Source organism: Lepisosteus platostomus, unplaced genomic scaffold, assembly GCF_059453375.1.
Source record: "Lepisosteus platostomus isolate fLepPlt1 unplaced genomic scaffold, fLepPlt1.hap1 Scaffold_61_H1, whole genome shotgun sequence".
Taxonomy (NCBI): Eukaryota; Metazoa; Chordata; class Actinopteri; order Semionotiformes; family Lepisosteidae; genus Lepisosteus; species Lepisosteus platostomus.
Window position 1 is genome coordinate 175,001 of NW_028291677.1, and position 20,216 is coordinate 195,216.

Below are 20,216 nucleotides of genomic sequence, written 5' to 3' on the forward strand. Positions count from 1 at the left end.
AGAACGCAGCGGCAGTGGGGCTTGCTGTAGTCGTGGCCGAGTGGTTAAGGCGATGGACTAGAAATCCATTGGGGTCTCCCCGCGCAGGTTCGAATCCTGCCGACTACGTTATCCGCCTCCAGTCGGTGTGTTTCGGCGCAAGCAAAGAAGCGCGCCTCTTTGCTGTTCCTGGTGGTTTTAAAACGCCCAATCGCTTGTACCCGCTGCCTTGGAAATAAGTTCTTCAGCGTCCGCGAATGGCATTTTGCAGCTGGAAGCAGATGTCGACGCGTTTTGCACAGAGCACCAAAAAAGCGTCTTTTTTGAAGGCCCAGGCACTGAGCATTGGTGGTTCAGTGGTAGAATTCTCGCCTGCCACGCGGGAGGCTCGGGTTCGATTCCCGGCCAATGCAGTGGCTTTTGCAGCGAGCGGCTCCATCACTTGCATCCCCTTGCAACTCGCAACTCAAAAAACCCACTGAAGCTAAGCAGGTGTGAGCCAGGTCAGTACCCGGATGAGGGTGAGCTACAGGGGAAAACAAAGCTTCCAGGTGGAAGCGGTGTTAATGGTGCCGGCGGTGGGGCGCTCACCCTGAGGTCTGAGCGGGTCCCAGTGCCCCAGTATAGTGACGGAGATGCTGTGTTGTAAAAGGGCGCTGTCTTTTGGATGAGATGTAAAACCGAGGTCACAGCGCTCTGTGGTCATTCAAAATGACCACCAAAACCTTTGACAAAAGCTCTTGGTAATTGATGGTCTTCAATAATGCTTCTCCTTTAGGTACATTTTAAATCAGCTGAAAAATGCTGTGAAATGGGGGGGCACTTCAGGCCAGTGTAGGATTTGGGTTACAAGAACCATGAAACTGCACGAGAAAGCCCGTACACTGAATTACACGGCTTTCTATTCAAAGGAGGACAAAAGAAATTCCCTGAGTTCGATTTTTTGCAGCACAGAGAGGAGCACTGTTGTGAGGCCGGTTAGCTCAGTTGGCTCGAGCGTGGTGCTAATAACGCCAAGGTCACGGGTTCGAGCCCCGTACTGGCAAGGTCCTTTTCTCCTCTCTTACCAAAGCTGTTAGGTTCCTTTCCGTGGTGAGAGGGGTTGTCATGCAACGCTGCCACATAGTGCCGACAGACAAGAGTGTTGCGGGAGAAGAGAAAAGTGTTTGAAGATTTAAGAGTGTCTTAGGTGGAGCCAAAATCAAGTGTCACAAATACAAGTGGGAGGATTTCCAATGTTTAATATGGTAAAAATAAGCGGAAGTTATCTGCCGGTCCGGCACAGTCTGCCATGCTTTTGTCATATACTGTAAAGTGGTGTCGAACTGGGTGTCGAACTGGAGCCTCACCATTTGCATATGTGAGGCTCCAGTTATACGTCGAGTGTCACATTAAATGACAAAAATGAAGAGAGTTAAAGCAGCTGGAGAGGTTTTCTTACAACTTTTGAGCTGACACAGTTTTGGAAAATGTTTCCTTCACGCTGCACTGTACAACATAGGCAGCCAAGAGTCTCCAAAACAAAACAGAATTGACAGATAGGAGAAAATTCCCACTCGTCCTGAAGTTCCCAAAATCCAGCACTGAGCGTAAACAAAGTGTCTAAGTAGCGTGGGAATGCTAACCCTAACCCTAGCTGGAGTTTGAGCAATCCAGCACTGAGCGTAAAAAGATGAGTCAAAGTAACGTCTAATCGGATTAGTTTCCTTAGAGCTGGTTCAGAGTCTGCTCAAGAGTTTACCTTTCACACATGCGCAAAGAAGAATGTTGGGGGTGCACGCTTCAAGGCGCCTTACAGCTGTAGGGAGTGATTCGAGACGATTCGTGGCGTGTGCTCGTTCCCATATACCGTACGCCCCGGGGTGCAGTGCTAGGATGATGTATAATACCGCTTGGGCACGTAACGGCGTTATATGCAAGGTTTTCGTTTGTTCGTTTTGTTTTGCTCTGCTTTGCTTTGTTTTGCTTTCCATCGCGTTGGTAAGAGCGTAAATAAAAAGGCGATTCCTGCGTCTACCACTAATGTAAGAGCTATTTCAAGTGCGACGTGGTGCGGCTTTTCAAATGCTTGTGGGCATTTCTCTGTTGTTGATTCTTTTTTTGTGTGTAACAAAGTGGCATTTTCATGTCCGGACGGGGAGACTTTATCATTCCGACATGAAGCCACCCTTAAGTCCTCTGAGGCGTGTCTGTCTGCAAGGCTTGTATTTTGGAAATGTTTGTTTGAAACGGAGAACGACTTTGAAATAGGCTTCCGCCGGCGCCTCGCGATCCAGGTAAGATTGTAGCAAGAACGCAGCGGCAGTGGGGCTTGCTGTAGTCGTGGCCGAGTGGTTAAGGCGATGGGTTAGAAATCCATTGGGGTCTCCCCGCGCAGGTTCGAATCCTGCCGACTACGTTATCCGCTACAGTCGGTGTGTTTCGGCGCAAGCAAAGAAGCGCGCCTCTTTGCTGTTCCTGGTGGTTTTAAAACGCCCAATCGCTTGTACCCGCTGCCTTGGAAATAAGTTCTTCAGCGTCCGCGAATGGCATTTTGCAGCTGGAAGCAGATGTCGACGCGTTTTGCACAGAGCACCAAAAAAGCGTCTTTTTTGAAGGCCCAGGCACTGAGCATTGGTGGTTCAGTGGTAGAATTCTCGCCTGCCACGCGGGAGGCTCGGGTTCGAATCCCGGCCAATGCAGTGGCTTTTGCAGCGAGCGGCTCCATCACTTGCATCCCCTTGCAACTCGCAACTCAAAAAACCCACTGAAGCTAAGCAGGTGTGAGCCAGGTCAGTACCCGGATGAGGGTGAGCTACAGGGGAAAACAAAGCTTCCAGGTGGAAGCGGTGTTAATGGTGCCGGCGGTGGGGCGCTCACCCTGAGGTCTGTGCGGGTCCCAATGCCCCAGTATAGTGACGGAGATGCTGTGTTGTAAAAGGGCGCTGTCTTTTGGATGAGATGTAAAACCGAGGTCACAGCGCTCTGTGGTCATTCAAAATGACCACCAAAACCTTTGACAAAAGCTCTTGGTAATTGATGGTCTTCAATAATGCTTCTCCTTTAGGTACATTTTAAATCAGCTGAAAAATGCTGTGAAATGGGGGGGCACTTCAGGCCAGTGTAGGATTTGGGTAACAAGAACCATGAAACTGCACGAGAAAGCCCGTACACTGAATTACACGGCTTTCTATTCAAAGGAGGACAAAAGAAATTCCCTGAGTTCGATTTTTTGCAGCACAGAGAGGAGCACTGTTGTGAGGCCGGTTAGCTCAGTTGGTTCGAGCGTGGTGCTAATAACGCCAAGGTCACGGGTTCGAGCCCCGTACTGGCAAGGTCCTTTTCTCCTCTCTTACCAAAGCTGTTAGGTTCCTTTCCGTGGTGAGAGGGGTTGTCATGCAACGCTGCCACATAGTGCCGACAGACAAGAGTGTTGCGGGAGAAGAGAAAAGTGTTTGAAGATTTAAGAGTGTCTTAGGTGGAGCCAAAATCAAGTGTCACAAATACAAGTGGGAGGATTTCCTATGTTTAATATGGTAAAAATAAGCGGAAGTTATCTGCCGGTCCGGCACAGTCTGCCATGCTTTTGTCATATACTGTAAAGTGGTGTCGAACTGGGTGTCGAACTGGAGCCTCACCATTTGCATATGTGAGGCTCCAGTTATACATCGAGTGTCACATTAAATGACAAAAATGAAGAGAGTTAAAGCAGCTGGAGAGGTTTTCTTACAACTTTTGAGCTGACACAGTTTTGGAAAATGTTTCCTTCACGCTGCACTGTACAACATAGGCAGCCAAGAGTCTCCAAAACAAAACAGAATTGACAGATAGGAGAAAATTCCCACTCATCCTGAAGTTCCCAAAATCCAGCACTGAGCGTAAACAAAGTGTCTAAGTAGCGTGGGAATGCTAACCCTAACCCTAGCTGGAGTTTGAGCAATCCAGCACTGAGCGTAAAAAGATGAGTCAAAGTAACGTCTAATCGGATTAGTTTCCTTAGAGCTGGTTCAGAGTCTGCTCAAGAGTTTACCTTTCACACATGCGCAAAGAAGAATGTTGGGGGTGCACGCTTCAAGGCGCCTTACAGCTGTAGGGAGTGATTTGAGACGATTCGTGGCGTGTGCTCGTTCCCATATACCGTATGCCCCGGGGTGCAGTGCTAGGATGATGTACAATACCGCTTGGGCACGTAACGGCGTTATACGCAAGGTTTTCGTTTGTTCGTTTTGTTTTGCTCTGCTTTGCTTTGTTTTGCTTTCCATCGCGTTGGTAAGAGCGTAAATAAAAAGGCGATTCCTGCGTCTACCACTAATGTAAGAGCTATTTCAAGTGCGACGTGGTGCGGCTTTTCAAATGCTTGTGGGCATTTCTCTGTTGTTGATTCTTTTTTTGTGTGTAACAAAGTGGCATTTTCATGTCCGGACGGGGAGACTTTATCATTCCGACATGAAGCCACCCTTAAGTCCTCTGAGGCGTGTCTGTCTGCAAGGCTTGTATTTTGGAAATGTTTGTTTGAAACGGAGAACGACTTTGAAATAGGCTTCCGCCGGCGCCTCGCGATCCAGGTAAGATTGTAGCAAGAATGCAGCGGCAGTGGGGCTTGCTGTAGTCGTGGCCGAGTGGTTAAGGCGATGGACTAGAAATCCATTGGGGTCTCCCCGCGCAGGTTCGAATCCTGCCGACTACGTTATCTGCCTCCAGTCGGTGTGTTTCGGCGCAAGCAAAGAAGCGCGCCTCTTTGCTGTTCCTGGTGGTTTTAAAACGCCCAATCGCTTGTACCCGCTGCCTTGGAAATAAGTTCTTCAGCGTCCGCAAATGGCATTTTGCAGCTGGAAGCAGATGTCGACGCGTTTTGCACAGAGCACCAAAAAAGCGTCTTTTTTGAAGGCCCAGGCACTGAGCATTGGTGGTTCAGTGGTAGAATTCTCGCCTGCCACACGGGAGGCTTGGGTTCGATTCCCGGCCAATGCAGTGGCTTTTTCAGCGAGCGGCTCCGTCACTTGCATCCCCTTGCAACTCGCAACTCAAAAAACCCACTGAAGCTAAGCAGGTGTGAGCCAGGTCAGTACCCGGATGAGGGTGAGCTACAGGGAAAAACAAAGCTTCCAGCTGGAAGCGGTGTTAATGGTGCCGGCGGTGGGGCGCTCACCCTGAGGTCTGTGCGGGTCCCAATGCCCCAGTATAGTGACGGAGATGCTGTGTTGTAAAAGGGCGCTGTCTTTTGGATGAGATGTAAAACCGAGGTCACAGCGCTCTGTGGTCATTCAAAATGACCACCAAAACCTTTGACAAAAGCTCTTGGTAATTGATGGTCTTCAATAATGCTTCTCCTTTAGGTACATTTTAAATCAGCTGAAAAATGCTGTGAAATGGGGGGGCACTTCAGGCCAGTGTAGGATTTGGGTTACAAGAACCATGAAACTGCACGAGAAAGCCCGTACACTGAATTACACGGCTTTCTATTCAAAGGAGGACAAAAGAAATTCCCTGAGTTCGATTTTTTGCAGCACAGAGAGGAGCACTGTTGTGAGGCCGGTTAGCTCAGTTGGTTCGAGCGTGGTGCTAATAACGCCAAGGTCACGGGTTTGAGTCCCGTACTGGCCAGGTCCTTTTCTCCTCTCTTACCAAAGCTGTTAGGTTCCTTTCCGTGGTGAGAGGGGTTGTCATGCAACGCTGCCACATAGTGCCGACAGACAAGAGTGTTGCGGGAGAAGAGAAAAGTGTTTGAAGATTTAAGAGTGTCTTAGGTGGAGCCAAAATCAAGTGTCACAAATACAAGTGGGAGGATTTCCAATGTTTAATATGGTAAAAATAAGCGGAAGTTATCTGCCGGTCCGGCACAGTCTGCCATGCTTTTGTCATATACTGTAAAGTGGTGTCGAACTGGGTGTCGAACTGGAGCCTCACCATTTGCATGTGAGGCTCCAGTTATACATCGAGTGTCACATTAAATGACAAAAATGAAGAGAGTTAAAGCAGCTGGAGAGGTTTTCTTACAACTTTTGAGCTGACACAGTTTTGGAAAATGTTTCCTTCACGCTGCACTGTACAACATAGGCAGCCAAGAGTCTCCAAAACAAAACAGAATTGACAGATAGGAGAAAATTCCCACTCATCCTGAAGTTCCCAAAATCCAGCACTGAGCGTAAACAAAGTGTCTAAGTAGCGTGGGAATGCTAACCCTAACCCTAGCTGGAGTTTGAGCAATCCAGCACTGAGCGTAAAAAGATGAGTCAAAGTAACGTCTAATCGGATTAGTTTCCTTAGTGCTGGTTCAGAGTCTGTTCAACAGTTTACCTTTCACACATGCGCAAAGAAGAATGTTGGGGGTGCACGCTTCAAGGCGCCTTACAGCTGTAGGGAGTGATTCGAGACGATTCGTGGCGTGTGCTCGTTCCCATATACCGTACGCCCCGGGGTGCAGTGCTAAGATGATGTACAATACCGCTTGGGCACGTAACGGCGTTATACCCAAGGTTTTCGTTTGTTCGTTTTGTTTTGCTCTGCTTTGCTTTGTTTTGCTTTCCATCGCGTTGGTAAGTGCGTAAATAAAAAGGCGATTCCTGCGTCTACCACTAATGTAAGAGCTATTTCAAGTGCGACGTGGTGCGGCTTTTCAAATGCTTGTGGGCATTTCTCTGTTGTTGATTCTTTTTTTGTGTGTAACAAAGTGGCATTTTCATGTCCGGACGGGGAGACTTTATCATTCCGACATGAAGCCACCCTTAAGTCCTCTGAGGCGTGTCTGTCTGCAAGGCTTGTATTTTGGAAATGTTTTTTTGAAACGGAGAACGACTTTGAAATAGGCTTCCGCCGGCGCCTCGCGATCCAGGTAAGATTGTAGCAAGAACGCAGTGGCAGTGGGGCTTGCTGTAGTCGTGGCCGAGTGGTTAAGGCGATGGACTAGAAATCCATTGGGGTCTCCCCGCGCAGGTTCGAATCCTGCCGACTACGTTATCCGCCTCCAGTCGGTGTGTTTCGGCGCAAGCAAAGAAGCGCGCCTCTTTGCTGTTCCTGGTGGTTTTAAAACGCCCAATCGCTTGTACCCGCTGCCTTAGAAATAAGTTCTTCAGCGTCCGCAAATGGCATTTTGCAGCTGGAAGCAGATGTCGACGCGTTTTGCACAGAGCACCAAAAAAGCATCTTTTTTGAAGGCCCAGCCACTGAGCATTGGTGGTTCAGTGGTAGAATTCTCGCCTGCCACGCGGGAGGCTCGGGTTCGATTCCCGGCCAATGCAGTGGCTTTTGCAGCGAGCGGCTCCATCACTTGCATCCCCTTGCAACTCGCAACTGAAAACCCACTGAAGCTAAGCAGGTGTGAGCCAGGTCAGTACCTGGATGAGGATGAGCTACAGGGAAAAACAAAGCTTCCAGCTGGAAGCGGTGTTAATGGTGCCGGCGGGGGGGCGCTCACCCTGAGGTCTGTGCGGGTCCCAATGCCCCAGTATAGTGACGGAGATGCTGTGTTGTAAAAGGGCGCTGTCTTTTGGATGAGATGTAAAACCGAGGTCACAGCGCTCTGTGGTCATTCAAAATGACCACCAAAACCTTTGACAAAAGCTCTTGGTAATTGATGGTCTTCAATAATGCTTCTCCTTTAGGTACATTTTAAATCAGCTGAAAAATGCTGTGAAATGGGGGGGCACTTCAGGCCAGTGTAGGATTTGGGTTACAAGAACCATGAAACTGCACGAGAAAGCCCGTACACTGATTACACGGCTTTCTATTCAAAGGAGGACAAAAGAAATTCCCTGAGTTTGATTTTTTGCAGCACAGAGAGGAGCACTGTCGTGAGGCTGGTTAGCTCAGTTGGTTAGAGCGTGGTGCTAATAACGCCAAGGTCGCGGGTTTGAGCCCTGTACGGGCCAGGTCTAGATCCAGGTCCCTGTTTGTGAAACAGGCAAATGACTGTCTCAGGGGCCCATTCCTCATTCTCAAGACACATGTATGCAGTATGTACACCGTGCATTGAGCAATAGGGACTGAATACACCACAGGTAAGGTTAGAAGTCATTCTGAGGTGCCACATGTGAGGGATACAGCTAGGCATCCGAAATGTAGGGTTTGAGACCCTTCAGGAGTACTGCATCCTTTGAGACAGACCCGTGCATGTTAAACAAATGATCATTTCTTTCGGCATTAGGGACTAAATATACTAAACATATGATGCTAAAATGTTATTTTCACATATATTAATGTAATAAATGATTGCTTATGCTTTAGAAACAAATCTAATTAAAATAAAAGCTTAAGTTTTGTATTTATCTTGTACCATAGAACATGATTTTCTTTGTATTTCAAGCCCACAAAGTGTCCAAATGACGCACTACATGATATAAGGAAGATTATCACATGCATATCGGTATTATCTTTCTTATGAAAATGCATTCCTTTCATTACCTTTTACTTTTTAAAATGAACTCAAATTGAGTATAATGTAATAATTTAAGTAGAATAGATTCTAATAATATAATGATCCAGTGTTTTGCACTACTTCACTGCTTCACTGCTCTATGCCATCTGGAAATAAATCCTCAGACTGCTTACTGCCCTGGGCATGTACCAATAAATTAAAGGAGCACATCTGTTTATCACTGCGTTGAAGCAGGAGACACACAGTCTCTGCAAACACATCCTAGATACAGTGTTCCAGCACCTTTGACCTCATCCAGAACATATCATTTCTTGAAAGGGATTGCTGTCCGAATGCACATCTGAATCCCAAACAGAATCTCTAGTAAAATACGATCATTTGTGAAACAGGCAAATGACTGTCTCAGGGGCCCATTCCTCATTGTCAGACACATGTATGGAATGCTTTCACCGTGCATTGAGCAATAGGGATTAAAAACACCGCAGGTAAGGTTAGATGTCATGTTCTATGCTCATTTCTTTCAGCATTAGGGACTAAATATACTAAACGTATGATGCTAAAATGTTATTTTTACATATATTAATGTAATAAATGATTGCTTATGCTTTATAAACAAATCTAATTAAAATAAAAGCTTAAGTTTTGTATTTATCTTGTACCATAGAACATGATTTGCTTTGTATTTCAAGCCCACAAAGTGTCCAAATGTTCTATGATCATTTCTTTCAGCATTAGGGACTAAATATACCAAACGTATGATGCTAAAATCCTGAAAAAAGGATGTGCTCCATCTCGTCAGTAGATTGGATTCCAAAACTGATTTGGGTCAATATACATTACCTTTGAAATTAAAGTACAGTCTACTGTAGGGAACCATCAACTTAGAAAGCATTGGCCTTCCCTGGGGGTCAGGTAGGTGCAAAAGATAAACCTTTATCCTATCTTTATCTTAAGATAAGTGGCCAAGCAGTATTTTTCCAAGTTTCACCAAGCACATCATGTTGCCATAGTAGACAAAGTTCTATAAAATGTTAAATAACTTTTAAAAAAAGTATCTTGGTCTTACAGTACTGTACAAGGTGAATTAAACTGTCCCTGGTAAGAAAAAGTAATTAGAAGCATCTCAGAAACTTTATCTCTAGAAACATTAGCTGTTTTATATCATGTAATTTAGTGTGATGTTGTCAGAATTCAAGGACATTATCACACACAGAAATTGGTTCAGTTAAATCTAAAAAACACAGCTAAACATGGGTTTAAATGTAACAGAAGTCTTACCTCTTGTCAAAAGATTTAATTCAAGAAGCGATGTAATAAATGATTGCTTATGCTTTATAAAGAAATCTAATTAAAATAAAAGCTTAAGTTTTGTATTTATCTTGTACCATAGAACATGATTTTCTTTGTATTTGAAGCCCACAAAGTGTCCAAATGATGCACTACATGATATAAGGAAGATTATCACATGCATATCGGTATTATCTTTCTTATGAAAATGCATTCCTTTCATTACCTTTTACTTTTTAAAATGAACTCAAATTGTGTATAATGTAATAATTTAAGTAGAATAGATTCAGGTAGGAAATATAGAGTCATGATGTTTATGGCTGACATCATTTCACATGGGTGAATTTTAAGCTAAGAAATAAAAACATTTACAATGAAGATACCATTGCTTAATTTTAAATGCCTTTAAAAAATAAATACCTCCTGAGAATAATTTGCCACTCCCAGATCCTTGGTAAGGTACTGTTTGAATCCAATCAGGAGAGGAGCATCCAGGGAGTGCTTTCTATAGAGTCCAGCTTGGGCCACTCTCTTCCGGCCTGCTGATACTTTTTAACTACTCAGGGCCTGTAAGGATATAAAACACCGGTTTAAACATTTTATACCTATAAGACAAATTAGAATTTTAGTAAAAAATAGATACATCTGAAAAATAAAAAGTCTTACTGCTGATAGAGTTCTTCAGAGCTCACATCTTCCCCTTCCTTATCCGCTTCTGTTTCAGTTTCTAGAGCAGCCTCTGGCATCTCTTCCTCCTGGACTGCGGCCTCTTGCTCAGGGCCGCTGGAATGCAGGTAGATTCTTTTCAACATGCTTTTACATAATATGTTGTAACAATGATTTCAAAAAGAAACTACAGAAGCCTTACAGATTAAAAATATCTCACCTTGCCAATGTGTCTTCAGGCTTCCCATGTACAAAAAGGCCCAAGGACTCTAGCAGTCTTACAACCACTATCCTGTTTGCCTCACCAGACACGATCTCTATTCTGTGGTAATCCACGATGACCCCGTTCTTCAGGTGATTCATCATGTCCTCCCTCGCCTGTTGAGAGGCCATCCTGATGTTTTCTGCCGTGGCGTGCTTCATACACACCCTCTTCAAGTGAGCAGGAAGCTGATCAAGAGTATTCAGGCACATCTTGCACACCAGGGGAATCCTCGCGGGTTTCCTTTGAAAATAAATAATACCATCTGTGTATAGAAACAAGCTAAGACTGATTTCTTAAATTATCCTTAATTTTCTCTCTCATAGTTTGAGCATAATGATTTTATTGCATTTATATAAGAATTGCTCATTGCTCCTAAATAAATAATGGTTTCATAAAAAAGTGAACACTTGGTCTCAGTCACAGACTTTCCAATAGAAGCCATTGTGGAGTTCAGCAACTGCAGGTCCTAGAAGTGGGGAAGGAATTTTAAAAGAGAAATTGAATTACAATACAGAAGGAATGGCTGAGGGATCACTGAAATATATATATACAAATTCCAAAGACTGAGTCCATATAGAAACAACTACCTTTCATTTTCAGTATAAGAAAAAAAAAACATTATCTTCCAAAGCATCATAAAATTGTCCCTTCTTCCAGACTCTACTTCTCTCTTGTAGTAGTATAGCAGACCTTTCCAGGTGAGCAGATCACAGAGTCCGAAATGAGCTTCCTCCATCAAGCAAAGTACCTGAACATGACTCTGTCTTCATAAAAGTGCCCCTGTAATAAAGAAATTAAATCCGAAATCAAGAGGGCAGTTGCCTACTGAAATACAAGAAGTCATCAATTTTAACCTAGCAACACATTAAAGGCTGCATCTATACAAGTACGATTCTAGAAATGCTCACCAGATTACGTTTTAAGAAGGAACTGCGCCTCAGGTTCCGCCGAGATCTTAACTCGGATGGCAGGATTCAGAGTCCGGAGTGCGGACTGATGGCGCACGGAGGGTCCATATACTGTGGATCCCTCAGTGATCTTCCGCGTATTCAAACCGTTAGCGTGTGACTCCCCTGTCCCCGTGACCTCTTTGCTCTGCTCTCTCCTCTGTGCAGCTGAGCCCGACTCACGGTAAAATGGAAAAAAATATGCCCTCGACGTGAGATTTATTCTGGAGCGAGCCAGTGTTGCGCATAGCTGCCTTCAAAGCAGTTAACCCAGGTTCAATTCCCGGCCAACGCAGTTGCGAATGTTTTCAAATGCTGTCATGAGCCTTGGATTGTGACTAGCAAAGCGAAGCCTTTTGAAAGAGCTAAAGCACTGCAAAACGGAATTGAAGGAGAATCTTACAGGGGATTCTGAGCAGTGTCTGCATACATGCAGTCAGATAAAGGTGCTGAAAGCTTGAGCTACTCTCAATGTCATGCTGCCCTTCCCCGGAGTAAATCTGTTACATTGAAAGAATGCTTCTGGCAGGTTCAAAAAGGGACCCTTGTTAATTGGAGAAATCAATGATTTCGAATGAATTCTGTATGCGTTAAAAGACAGCTATACACAGAAAACATGCAGGACACTGCTCATGATGTTTCCCGAGCCGAAATACAGTGCGTTTTTCCAAGCCATTTGACAAAGCCCACCCACTGAAAACTGCAGCAGATCGTGTAAAGACGTTCAACTTTGTAACTACTGCACGCACAGGAAGCAGAATAAATTCCTCTTTTCAAACTGTCAAAGGTTTGCTTTGCGAACGCTGCAAGACATCGCACAATCTCTTTTGAATGGGGACAAACGATTTCTTATGGGGCGCAGTAAGTACAGACGTTTAAAATGCTCCACTCATGCCGACGATGCAGCATGAAGAAGCGCAACCTAACGTTTGACAGACAAAAGCCAGACGCCGCTACGAGCAATATGAAATCATACTGACAGCACACGGCGTTTCGCGCTGACTCAAAAGTAATCTCGACAGACGCTGTTCTCTGCATAAAGCTGAAAGAGCTAAAGAGCGTTTCTGTTGACACGTAACAAGCTCGTTTCTTTCTACCATGATATCACCGTGACCAAATCTGTCTTTAAACACCTTGCTCAGTCTCTGACGAGACTGTCAAAAATTGCTTTCGCCGATTGTATTGCAAACCGGCGGAAGCGGGGTATTGGGAAAAGTTTTCAACTAGCAATAATCGCGCCTCGGCTAAACCTCACAGGCTACGATACTGCCACTGCGCAAAGCTGACGGTTGCCAGGCAACCGCGGGGATCCTATGGAAATCGTTATCGATCGTCTCATGGCATGTTGTTGCTATAACGCTTCATATTTGTCGTCTTCTTCTTCTTCTAGCTTGAGGTTTTGAAGAATTTCATGACAGACAAGGGCTCCGTTGGGAACAAAGGGCGTTGTGAGAAAACCGTTGCTTATTTTCAGCAGCAGAAATACAACCCTTTAAATACAAGATGACAGAACAATGACGAAGGGCATGCCGGGAGGAACTCATGCACTACAGAGGAAAGGGGGCGGGCACGTACAGTTCACATTCAAGCCACAAGAACTCTTCTCGGATGTTGCACAAACAAATCCTAACGTCCTGAAAGCATTGCAGCATGTTTGTGTCCCACTTCCCGTGGCTGCGGGACGACTGACACGAACGGACAAACACAATCTGTGGCGTTTAGCGTGACATAGTCTTGCAGGCATCGTGCTGTCTCACTGCAATATTATACCGCTGGAGGAAACAGTCCATCTGGCCATGAAACTCATTTGAACGTCTAGCTACAACAACTAACAATATCATGATTTATTCAGGATGTGTGGAATCAGCACGTCCCGGAGACAGCTTCCGAAATCGTGAGCATTCTCTGGTGGTAGGGGCGTTCAAGATGGCGCTCAGGTGGGAGGTAAAGTTTAGTGGTTGGGGAGTTTTTTTGAGTTTTTCATGACCTGAATGTTAATTTTTGCTTTTTTTGACTACAGAAAAATAAGGACTTAACACTAGTTGTTTAAACTTCAGTTATAATTGAAAGAAAAAAAAACGATTTTTTTTTAGGTTTAAAAAGTCCGATATGAGTAACACTGGGAAAAGAAAAGAGAGTGCTGGGTCTTCGAAGGAGAACTCTAAGATACCTCAATCGTATATGTATAGCACTACAAAAAAATCGATGGCAACTAAAGGGAAAAGTGAAGCAGCTGCAGGGGCAGCAAGAGGGCGGAGGCGCCGTGCGCCCGGCCGACGTGTTGGACCGGTGCGCTTTACGTGCTGAAATAAACACGCGACAGCCCCGAAATGTTTCCAGAGTGCTGTGCACTGAAGACTTGCCTGGTGCTCCTCCGTGCAGATTGTTTGTCCTCCTCCAGTGCAGGACGAGCCAACACAAGGGAGCGCATTCGCCAACATCCAGGCACGCAATGCGATTTGGAAAGCAGCTCCTTTCCAAAGAGTTGCACACGAACGATCCTTCAGTCCCGCTCGGGGGGCACGGAACCCCCGCCACACACAGCTTCAAGTAGCGAGTCAGGCGCCAGGGGTTTCGCTTACGGCCACACCACCCTGAACATGCCCGATCTCGTCTGATCTCGGAAGCTAAGCAGCGTCGGGCCTGGTTAGTACTTGGATGGGAGACTGCCTGGGAATACCAGGTGCTGTAAGCTTTTGCTCTCCCGGCCAGCAGGGGTCGCCGTTGGTGCCGTAGGCTTTGGGAGGAAAACCTGCAGGATGGAAAGGTGATCTATAGCCTCATCTCTAGAGATGTTTTGTTGCTGTGGCATGTGTGTGACCCATATTCAAAAAAAAAAACCCGTCTGTAAAACGAATATCGAAGCTGCCTCTAAATCTGCAAATGAAGATGAGTCGATAAACCACTCGTTTTTCGTATAACTAGACATATATTCATTTGTTACCAATTTCATTCATTGAGCATGGATACAATAGAGGTACAGCCATTCACTGTTTGACATGTCTGCACTGGTACAGAACCCAGCAATCAGAAAACGGGTGAAACTGTCTTTAGACTCAGCATACAGTACCGAGGCCCCCCATGACCAAATAAAGGCTAACCTCGATAATCAGCCTAAAGAACGCAGACTACAGCAAAACGACTGACTTTGAAAAGGGAATGAACGTCCGGAAGGAGTAGTGGAACTAGCTTGAGATGCTTCTCCGGACCCCTAACTAAAAGCCAGCGAGAACCAGCAGCGGCGTCCACTCCTGTCGAACCGGGATCCTTCCGCAGCCACGCAGCTCGTGGTGTCCTAACCCTCCCGTATCTGATTTTGGACCAAGCACATCAGGGGAGAGCGCGAACCCAGTCCCCCACTACCAGAAATTATGCAGTCGAGATTCCCACATTTGGGGAATTCACAGGGGTCAGCACAGCCGGAGTGCAAAAATGACTCTGTTTTCTCCCCGAGCGAGGAGGAAGGAGAGCATGGCGATGGGGACAGCTGGAACCCCTCCACCCCTCCCTCTACCCCCTTCCTTGAAATGGACTCCGTGAACGCTTTTACTGCTGCCACCCTGATGAAGGCTCATTCAGAGGATGGCTGGCAGGAAATTGGTAAGAAGAAAAAGAAAAAGAAGAAGGTAACAGGTGAGACCGAAGAGAAATGTGTTTTGTAAAGACTGGTTCCACTTTCTTATGTAATATGGCTCTAAACATAATTTCTCTTAACACCAGAGGTATCAATGACAGAGTGAAATGCCAGTCTGTCTTTGATTACCTCCAGCAGAGAGAGGGAGATGTGTTGATGTTGCAGGAGTGTGCTTTAGCCTATCAAGAGAGGTATAAAAGCTTTGAAGATAGGTGGGATAAAGGGCCTTCTGTTTGGTCAGGGGACAATAACAACAGAGCCTCTGGCGTGGCCATTCTTTTCAAAGGATGGGCTTTCAAATTGAAAAGTATTCAGAGGGTCATAGATGGCAGGTTGCTGTGTGTGAATGTGGAATGGGGGACCGTTAACCTGCGGCTAATCAATGTGTATTGTCCTACTGATGTGGGAGGAAGGGTGGAGCTACTCAAGGCACTCTCTCCCCTATTGTTAAGTAGCACAGACGTGATAGTGGGAGGGGATTTTAATTGTATCTTAGAGCACACAGACAGGCAGTCTAGCTCTCCGATAAAATTGGATTCCAGCTCACTGGCCCTGCAAAACTTAGTTCAAGACTTTAAACTCTCAGACACATATAGATGTATATATCCCACAACAGCAGGATATACATGGTCAGGGAGGAATAGCAGCTCCAGAATTGACTATTGCTTTGTCTCAGAGAGAGTGAAAGTTGTTGGGGTCACTCTTCAGCCTGTCTTCTTCTCAGATCATCAGGCTTTAGGGTGTAGAGTGGAACTCCAGGGCGGGACTGTCTTTGGCCCAGGCCTCTGGAAACTCAACACAAAGCTGCTAGAGAACGAGGGGGTTGTATCCCGCTACAAGGAGAAACTATCACAGTGGCTGTCCTTGCAGTGTCTGTACGGGTCAGTAGGAGAGTGGTGGGAGGAGGTGAAGGTGAGGACAAAGGCCTTTTTCATGGCTGAGGGAAGGAAGGCTGCTGCCAGACGGAGAGGAGTGCTAGCCAGGAAACAGAGGCAGCTGCAGCGTCTCTACACGATGCTGCACAGTGGCTTCGATGTGCTCGAGGATATCACCCTTTTAAAAAAGGACATCCGGAGCATAGCCGAAGAAAGTGGTCGAGGAGTGCTGTTAAGAAGCAGAGTGCAGTTCTTGGAAGAAAATGAGAAGTGTACTCGCTTCTTTTTCAGGAAAGTGGTAGGCTCCAAGTCTGTCATGGAAAGTGTAGTTGATGAGGAGGGACGAGAGAGAACAGAGCCGAGTGCTATCCTCTCCTGCACCGAGGCCTTCTACTCAAGACTGTACAGCTCTACAGAGGTAAAGGATGAAGAAATTCATTTTTTTACCTCAAAGCTAGAAAACGTTTTGAGTGAAGAAGATAGGGAAGTACTTGAGAGGGATTTGACAGTAGAAGAGCTGAGACAGGCTATGGAGAGCTTACAGAAGGGGAAAACTCCGGGTGCTGACGGGCTCCCTAAAGAATTTTATTGCACCTTTTGGGATCTGCTTCAGGATCCGCTACTGCTCCTATTCGAGGAAAGCTATAAGACAGAATTGCTGCCTGACTCCTTAAGAGAAGGCACTATCTCTCTCTTGTTTAAGAAAGGAGCAAAGAATGACATAAAGAACTGGAGACCCCTCAGCCTCTTAGGCGTGGACACTAAGATCCTGCGCCTACAAAATGTAGTGGCCTCACTGGTAGGGAAAGAACAGACTTGTGGGATAGCAGGACGCCTGATGAGCGACAACCTGGCCTTGTTGAGGGATGTTTGTCTGTACTCAGAGGATCGCTCCCTCCCTCTGTGCATTTTAGGTGTAGACCTAGAAAAGGCCTTTGACCGCCTAAACCGGCAGTACTTAACATCGGTACTTGAGCACATGAATTTTGGCCCCATCATGAGAAAGTGGATTAACCTGCTGTACACAGGTAGCAACAGCAGAGTAATGGTTAATGGCAATAGATCACGCCCCTTTGAAGTCTGTTCAGAGGTGAGGCAGGCCTGCCCATTATCCCCCTTGTTATTCGTTTTGGCTATGGAGCCCTTAGCCTGTGCCTTGCGCCAGGATCAGGCCATTAATCGGATACCAGTGCCTGGAAGTGGGGGAGGAGAGGTAAAGACATCTCTATACATGGATGACGTCACCCTGCTCCTCTCTGACAATGCCTCAATTAGCAGAGCTCTGCAGTGCTGTGATCGTTTCTCTTTGGCTTCATCCGCAAAAATTAACAAATCTAAGAGTGAGATTTTTTATCAGAACTGGAGGGAGCCAAAAGAAGGACATGATCTCAGGCTGCAAGAGAAGAGAATTAAGGTCCTGGGGGTGTATTTTGGAGAAGAGATGGGAACAGTAAATTGGCAGAACAAATTGCCAATCTTAAACAAAAAACTGATGCAATGGAAGGACCGAGACCTCACCATGACAGGGAAGGTGCTGGTCATCAAAGCCGAGCTCTTGCCTGTCTTGAATTTTCTGGCTTCTACCTTCCCAATCCCACACCGTGTTGCAGCGGTGCTGAGGAGATTGATGTTTCAATTTCTATGGGGTGGGAAGCAGGAAAGACTCAGAAGGGAAATAATGTACAGGCCGCTACCCTCAGGGGGGAAGTCTGTCCCAGATATTGCTACGAAGCTGCTGTGCATTTTCCTGGCCTCTGTGCTGAGAGGCTTTGCAACAGCACCTGCAGCGCGTACCTGGACTTATTTTTCCAGGCTCTGGGTAGGTAGGGAGGAGTTCAGAGTGTGGGGTGTCAGACCCAAGCTGGACGTCCCACTCTCTGACACATGCCCTGCAATTTATGGGACAGTTAAAAGTTTTCTAAGATCTCACCCAATTGGCCATATTCCCCTCCGAGATGTCAGCGTCCAAAAACTGGAAGATTTCGTTGCACCCCAGAACAATAGGCAGACCCCTGTGGGCATTTTAACATCAGCCCAAACAAGGAAGGTGTGGAGACACACATCCTCTAAATTTCTGTGCAACATTAACAGAGATTTAGCCTGGAGTGTCTTCCACCAGTGCTTACCGGTACGAACTTTCTTGTACCGTAGGGGCCTCACCCCCAGCCCTCGCTGCGTTAGGGTGGGCTGCGGCGAGGAGGAGACTGTGACCCATCTCCTGTGGTCCTGTTTTTTTGCTAAGGCCTTCTGGGCACAGTTTGAAGATTGGTTGCAGGCTCTCTTGCCCCAATTTACCCTGACCGCTGCTTTCGTCATATACGGCATCTCTCCTGTCAAACTTCCTCCCGACGTGTTTGACAGGATCTGGGCCGTGGTGAACAGTGGGAAAGACGCCCTGTGGAGAGTGAGGAACATGGGGCTGTTCAAAGGCATCGAGGTCCCAGTCAAGGCAGCAGGTAGCCTGGCCCTGTTCATCACCCGAGAGAACTATTACCTCAGAGATCTGTGGAGAGAAGGGAGGGAGGAAGCAGAAAATCTGTGGGAAATAGAGAGCATAGGTCAATATCTCAAGAAACTGTGAAAAACATTATCATGTTTAAGTAAAGAATGTGATTTGCACCAGAAAAAAAGAAAATTGTTGCTATGTAACTGTTACCGTGTCAAAATGTAATGAGATGTGATCATATATACTGTTTTAAGTATGTATATTAATGTAAAGCTTTCTGATTTGTGATGTCCTGTATTTTTTTGTGAAAAGAAAATAAAGTTCTTAAAAATCGAAATCGAATCGGTTCACCCAGGGCGAGGCTCGGCCGTTGCACTCCGGCTGTGCTGACCCCTGCGAATTCCCCAAATGTGGGAATCTCGACTGCATAATTTCTGGTAATGGGGGACTGCGTTCGTGCTCTCCCCTGATGTGCATGGTCCAAAATCAGATACGGGAGGGTTAGGACACCACGAACTGCGTGGCTGCGGAAGGATCCCGGTTCGAAAGGAGTCGACGCCGCTGCTGGTTCTCGGTGGCTTTTAGTTAGGGGTCCGGAGAAGCATCTCAAGCTAGTTCCACTACTCCTTCCGGACGTTCATTCCCTTTTCAAAGTCAGTCGTTTTGCTGTAGTCTGCGTTCTTTAGGCTGATTATCGAGGTTAGCCTTTATTTGGTCATGGGTGGCCTCGGTACTGTATGCTGAGTCTAAAGACAGTTTCACCCCTTTTTTTAATTGCTAGGTTCTGTAGGTTCTGTACCAGACATGTCAAACAGTGAATTGCTGTACCTCTATTGTACCCGTGCTCAATGAATGAAATCAGTAACAAATGAATATATGTCTAGTTATACGAAAAACAAGTGGTATATCGACTCATCTTCATTTGCAGATTTAGAGGCAGCTTCGATATTTTTTTTTTAATATGGGTCACACACATGCCACAGCAACAAAACATCTCTAGAGATGAGGCTATAGATCACCTTTCCATCCTGCAGGTTTTCCTCCCAAAGCCTACGGCACCAACGTATGCTATTGCAGACACCAACGTTGCCTAGATAGAAAACCGAAATAGCCGTGGGTTTGCTTGCTGGTCTGAAGGATCTCTCTTCGAATCTCTATCATTTGTCAATGGAAGTAAAAGGCACTGCAATCTCATACATTCAGAATCAAACCCGCAGCTGTTGTTCGACTTTATTTCTTGACTAATTACATCTGAGTGTCGCATGAGCAGTTACATAAACTTGTCTGGTATATTTGAACACAAATGCCGTTCTTCAATTAAAACTAACAGTACATTGTCAGGGACATTCAGTTCTATACAAACAAGAGACAGACAAGAGAATATTTCTACCGTTCATGTGGACTACGTGTTGACTTACTGATCGGAATAATTGAAAAGTTCAGGCTCATAGCCGATGCAGTGCGTGCTAATTAGAACAGCAACGCTGAGCTCTCAGCACCGTACTGAGGCCAGGTGTTTTTCTAAAGCTGTCAGGTGCAGTTCATTTACATGAAGGAAATCTCTTACTGGGTACGATTACAATGCAGTAAGTAGCACAGACTAATTAGGGAGTAGCCCGATGCGTTTAAAAACGACCCGAGCCAGGCAGGAGTCGAACCTGCAATCTCCTGATCCGTAGTCAGACGCGTTATCCATTGCGCCACTGGCCCCGGTGTGACACTGCAGGACTGTAACCCAGTGAGATCAGCACTGCAACTAGTAAA

General features: G+C 46.0%; 11 non-coding genes and 1 pseudogene across 11 annotated transcripts; 10 read left to right on the forward strand and 2 right to left on the reverse strand.

Annotated features, from left to right (window-relative positions):
* Positions 1 to 26: 26 nt before the first annotated feature.
* trnas-aga (transfer RNA serine (anticodon AGA)) lies at positions 27 to 108 on the forward strand. Its single transcript has one exon. It is a non-coding gene; the product is annotated as a tRNA-Ser (tRNA).
* A 213-nt stretch (positions 109 to 321) lies between these two features.
* trnag-gcc (transfer RNA glycine (anticodon GCC)) lies at positions 322 to 392 on the forward strand. Its single transcript has one exon. It is a non-coding gene; the product is annotated as a tRNA-Gly (tRNA).
* A 1,903-nt stretch (positions 393 to 2,295) lies between these two features.
* trnas-aga (transfer RNA serine (anticodon AGA)) lies at positions 2,296 to 2,377 on the forward strand. The gene has a single exon. It is a non-coding gene; the product is annotated as a tRNA-Ser (tRNA).
* Positions 2,378 to 2,589: 212 nt separating this feature from the next.
* On the forward strand, positions 2,590 to 2,660 carry trnag-gcc (transfer RNA glycine (anticodon GCC)). The gene has a single exon. It is a non-coding gene; the product is annotated as a tRNA-Gly (tRNA).
* A 1,903-nt stretch (positions 2,661 to 4,563) lies between these two features.
* Positions 4,564 to 4,645, forward strand: trnas-aga (transfer RNA serine (anticodon AGA)). The gene has a single exon. It is a non-coding gene; the product is annotated as a tRNA-Ser (tRNA).
* Positions 4,646 to 5,488: 843 nt separating this feature from the next.
* On the forward strand, positions 5,489 to 5,562 carry trnai-aau (transfer RNA isoleucine (anticodon AAU)). Its single transcript has one exon. It is a non-coding gene; the product is annotated as a tRNA-Ile (tRNA).
* A 1,268-nt stretch (positions 5,563 to 6,830) lies between these two features.
* trnas-aga (transfer RNA serine (anticodon AGA)) lies at positions 6,831 to 6,912 on the forward strand. Its single transcript has one exon. It is a non-coding gene; the product is annotated as a tRNA-Ser (tRNA).
* A 213-nt stretch (positions 6,913 to 7,125) lies between these two features.
* trnag-gcc (transfer RNA glycine (anticodon GCC)) lies at positions 7,126 to 7,196 on the forward strand. Its single transcript has one exon. It is a non-coding gene; the product is annotated as a tRNA-Gly (tRNA).
* Positions 7,197 to 12,639: 5,443 nt separating this feature from the next.
* On the reverse strand, positions 12,640 to 12,781 carry LOC148632422 (U4 spliceosomal RNA). The gene has a single exon (XR_015934346.1). It is a non-coding gene; the product is annotated as a U4 spliceosomal RNA (small nuclear RNA).
* A 1,292-nt stretch (positions 12,782 to 14,073) lies between these two features.
* On the forward strand, positions 14,074 to 14,192 carry LOC148632423 (5S ribosomal RNA). Its single transcript, XR_015934354.1, has one exon. It is a non-coding gene; the product is annotated as a 5S ribosomal RNA (ribosomal RNA).
* Positions 14,193 to 18,780: 4,588 nt separating this feature from the next.
* Positions 18,781 to 18,921, forward strand: LOC148632424 (U1 spliceosomal RNA; annotated as a pseudogene).
* A 1,168-nt stretch (positions 18,922 to 20,089) lies between these two features.
* On the reverse strand, positions 20,090 to 20,162 carry trnar-acg (transfer RNA arginine (anticodon ACG)). The gene has a single exon. It is a non-coding gene; the product is annotated as a tRNA-Arg (tRNA).
* Between the last annotated feature and the right edge of the window lie 54 nt (positions 20,163 to 20,216).